Raw genomic sequence first — 5,000 nt, 5'->3', positions numbered from 1 at the left:
TAGGACAAGAATAGGTCTAAGATGAAGTACATTCCCTCCTTAAAAGTTTTATTTCAAGTATTTTGATATATTACTAATTGTTTTCCAGAATTTCAGTAATGAAAGAAGGAAAATTAACTTGAACAGGGTGATCATGGTTGCCCGAAAGTCTAGATTATACTAAAAAAAAGAGCTTAGAGAAAAAAAAAATATATATGACAAATATATTTGTCAACGTGTCCATACAAACTGACATCCATTTTCAGTATTGTGATATTGGGTATTGTCAGTATTCTTAGGTAGGTACACACAAGCAGTATACCTTCCTTTGTGACAAATGATATGTCAGTAAAACTGCCTACTTCCCAGAGTTGCCAAAATATGTAACTGACTTATGAATACCTCCTTTACTTATTTTTGTTTTTTTTTCTTTTTTTTTTCTATAAATAAGTCCAGTCTTAAAGAATGATAGGGTGATTAGTGTTAGCAACACTTGAACATAACAGAAAGTGTAAGAGTGTTTTCTTATCTCTCATTTTTACTCTTTAACTTTACAAACTTTAACTTTACACTCTATGCAAACCTTAAAAGCAAGAAAGTGGCTGTATCTTGATATACAGGTTTAGAATGCAAACGCTACATTTGGTTTGCAGTTCAGGCTAGTGTACAAAGAGCAAGTTATAAAGACACTACCAGCTGTGCCACGTTTATATTAGTAAGCCTGTACTACCCAAGGTTAAGGGAAGTATCATCAGGATTTTTAGTCTTCAAGACATGTATATCTATATGTACATGTATGATATATATATATATATATATATATATATATATATATATATATATATATATATATATATATATATATATATATATATATATATATATATATATATGTATATATATATATATATATAATATACATAAATATATTTATACATATTTATTCATTTTTTTATTCCTTCCTTAATTTTTCTGTTTTAAATGCATGTGTCTTGTTTGAGTTAATGTTTAGTATTTTGATGACAATTTTTTTTTTTTTTTAGAAAGTTGTCATGCTTGCAAATAGATGATTTTACACTAATTAAGAAATATTTAATGAAACTTGTATTAAACAGAAAAACAATTCACACATTATTGATGATATTTAATATGTTTGTTTAGTTTTTTTTTTCTTCAGAATTCCAATTTTTCTAAATTCACATTGCACCTTCAATTACTAAAACCAGTTTAAAGTTTATATCTTTTCTTTTATATCATTACATTATCATAGCTGGAGGTTAGCAGAATGCAGATAATGCCTTTAATGAATCTAATTTTTCTGCTGTCAATCTTTTATGGGTTTCTCTGATATAGAACAAAGGTCAAACTAGCCAATAGATAGACAACCTAGTCATTATAGACAAAGAGAATTGCAGGCAGTCACCTTACGGTTACATTTTATCTATTTCAGTGTAGTTAGTCTCTTGAAGGTATTAATACTTAGTATATTATCACCCCAGCAGACTTCAAGTAGCAAGTAACACCAGAATTATCATGACCAGTAAGTCAATACTATATCCAGGAAATGCTATACCCTACTTTAGTGTTGCATTTTCCGTCATCCCAATTATTATACTAGAGACAGTAATAAAATTTATTCCTGTTCTGTAGAGTGCAACCCAAATCTCTATGATTCTAACAGTGCTCTGCCAAAAAATGCATAACAAACTGTTATTTAGGTAACCACATCTTTCCTGTAGTAACCATGACCATAAATCTATGTAATGTTACCATCCAAGTCCACCAAACCTCACACAGGTCAGTAAGTATCTCACCATTAGTCCAACCATAAATGTAATACAGATATACCATTAACCATGATATCACTAATGTACCTAAAGTCATGTCATATGTATATTCATCTACCTTAATGCCAGACTCTGATAATGAATAGAGCAAGAAGAGTTCTTGTAAATTCTTATGTCATCTTTAAGACACGGGTAAACATATGCCAAACTTTGGTATTAATGATGAAGCTCTGCTACATTTCAAATTGCTATAAAAATGAAGTCTTGTATTTGTCTTTTAATGTAAGACACAGCATGTGAAAATGAAGATAATGAAATTTAAAACACAAGGCTTCATGTAGACAAATGGCTTCAAAACATTTTGCAGAGTCCTTCACTGCCAGTATTATGTGGTACTTTGGAAAGGTCCATAAAATCACTTAACTTTCAGATTACTTGGCTGTGAAACACCTCAGTGTGCATAACACTGATGAAATATATGAAACATGTTAGGCACATAGTATATCAGTTAGGCTACCATAGAATTGTTTAGATTACAAAAGTGTTTTATGTAGTCTTCATCTCATATTATAAATCCTCATTGTGCAGTACATAGATGAAATATGTAGAACATATGTTAGTTGTATAGTGCATCATTTAGATGTATAGTAGTACTGTATAGTATATGAAAGTTTGTGTAGATTCCATCTCCTAATATACACAATAAAACTTGTACTATTTGGATTCACTTTTTTGTTTCATTTCTATCATTTAAGAGCTTAGAAACAAACTATTTTCAGATTGATATTTTTGTGTAGAAAATAGAAAAAAGTGCCATGGTACAAATAATGAAATTCCGTAGATTTCTTCTGCACTTGATTTAAGTATTATATTTTATATAAATAGAATATCATTGTAGCTGCAACCAAATTAAGTGATTTAAAAGGAAAAGTATTACTGAATAAATTATTGACTTTGTATATAGTAAATTTTTAATCTATTGATGATCAGTATAATTTGTAAATTTTACCTTCTTTTTTTTGCATTTCATTTTACCCTTTTCCATTTCCAGCCATTGCTTCTACGTCAAGTGTTGAAACAACAAAATTTCACATTCTTGAATAATTTATTTACAGATGTTCTGCCAGTGATTGTAGGATCCTGAAGAGTCTAATGATATTCCTCTTGTGCATCCATAATAGATTGCATTTTAAAAGGAGATAAGGATTTAACATGATTGCAGATAATTCTCTTACTAATTTACTATAAAAGAATACAATTCCTGTAACATTTACTATACCTTTTCTGGAATAACCTTGTGATTATGATATATGAAGTGTTAATGCATGAGATTGTGTATATAACTGAGGAGGAATACTTTCCTTGTAAATGGCATTGATTATGGATGAGAGTTGACCAGTTATCTTTTTGGTGGTTGCTGATGCTGCAGGTTTACCAAAAAGGAAAATGCTTGAAGCCACCAAGGTTAGTAGCAGTGTTTTTTTTAGTACAACAGGATTATCACTTTCAGTATACCATATTGTCAGAATTTATCAATATCTGTGCTTCTCTGTAATTCAAAAGGAATCTTCTGTATATATGTTGTATACCTAAATGTATCATATTTCAGTTTTATAAGACAGAAACAAAATTAGATATTCCCTTTTATTCTCCCCTAATAGCATGTTTCTTGATCAAAAAGATGTGTAATATTCCCATCTAAAGGAGACCCCTGATGGTTAACCCCTTTTCTAGGTGACCTCCACTGGTTATAAGCAAACTCTAATCCAAAATTTTCAGTTTGGATATGTGGCCTTTATCTCTCAGAACGTCATTCCTTTTCATCTCAGTAAAAAATAGAATGAGTTGTTCTTTCCCTTTAATAATATCCTTTTCTCATAGTTTTACTCCTAAATGGCAGGTTTGTTTGTGATAAAAGTATTATAATATTTATTGAATTTGAAGACTGCATTTGAAATGCTCCTTTTATTTGATAAAAGAAAATCCATAATTAGCTAATACTGCTTAACACTATCATATTGGAAATAGCATTACTGTATTATAACAGCACCTTATTAAGATTTCCAGCCTTTGAATGTCCATGCCGGGCGTTGGGACTTATTAGGCTTAATCATTAAATGGCTGGCAGGGAATTTTTTTTGCTTTTTTTTCTTGTGCCGCCCGGCCACTGGGCTTTTGAATGCGCGGTACAGTACTGTACCACCCGTCCAGAGAGGGTTAAGATTCTGCCAGAAAGTATACAAAATGCATTAAATTACTATGTATTCCTTAATCAATGAAACTTAGGCTTTTCTTCACTTACTCTATATAAAATGAATTATTCTATATACTGATCATTATATATACCCATAGAACATTTTATATAATTGTGCATGTCCAATTTTGGTGGAAAAATGAGTACATAAAGTTTTGGCATGATTATGATGGTTAATGTTGCTACACATTTGTCGAGCCCAATTCATATTGACTTTTATATTTTTTCTGACTATGAGGATAATTATGTCAATGAAAAATGTAGAGTTTTAAAACTTACTGAAGTGTTTGAATATAGTATATGAAATATGAGGGGCTCATCAACCCACACTCAACTGGGAAGTGGGTGCCTGACAGAAACTGGTGCTCATTTCATTGTATGTATTTACAATTTTTTTTCCAATGCATCTTTTTGTAATGGGAAATTGCAATAATAACACAAGTGTTCATTAATCACCTTGCTGAATTTATCTTCTCTCATATTAATCAATGAAATTAATGAAAACAAGAAGCAAGGGTTAGCTATTTTTATAGGTCATGTTCTTGGACCTTACTTATAGATTTTTGTAAGTTCCAATTAAAATGTACATGAGTCCAAGACTACTATGAGAAGAACTTGTCCGAGTTGGGCTTTTTACATTGAAATGCTTAAAAAGATAAGTCAGAGTGTTGTACATAAGTCACATTAGGCTGAAAAAAAAATTAACAATTACTGTGAAGCAGAAGCAGACAAATTGGACACATTTGTTAAGCAGAAACACTGGCATGTTTTTATACGACCAGGCTGTTGCTCAATACATAGTAATGTCAATTTTCTGATTTTTGATGTGAGTATACTGAGTAGGTGTCCCACCTGAACCCCTCGTTACAATCTTCGAAATGCTTTATGATATATGTTTATTACCACCACCACCACATCACCACCATCACCACACCACCACCACTACACCACCACCACCACAACAGCACAACCACACCACT

The 5,000-nt window shown here is 31.0% G+C and overlaps 1 protein-coding gene across 1 annotated transcript in view; it reads left to right on the top strand.

Moving 5' to 3' along the window:
• Positions 1–3,010, top strand: part of SecS (Sec synthetase) — a 20,230-nt gene extending 17,220 nt beyond the window's left edge. The window contains exon 12 of the mRNA XM_043032968.2: positions 2,882–3,010. The gene's annotated coding sequence lies outside the window, so the exon portion shown is untranslated. The remainder of the gene's footprint in view (positions 1–2,881) is intronic.
• Positions 3,011–5,000: the final 1,990 nt, after the last annotated feature.

The sequence above is a fragment of the Penaeus japonicus genome, unplaced genomic scaffold (genome assembly GCF_977035675.1).
Source record: "Penaeus japonicus unplaced genomic scaffold, GWHDUDI00000001_assembly GWHDUDI00000002, whole genome shotgun sequence".
Classification (NCBI taxonomy): Eukaryota; Metazoa; Arthropoda; class Malacostraca; order Decapoda; family Penaeidae; genus Penaeus; species Penaeus japonicus.
This window is presented reverse-complemented; position numbering and strand designations above follow the sequence as displayed.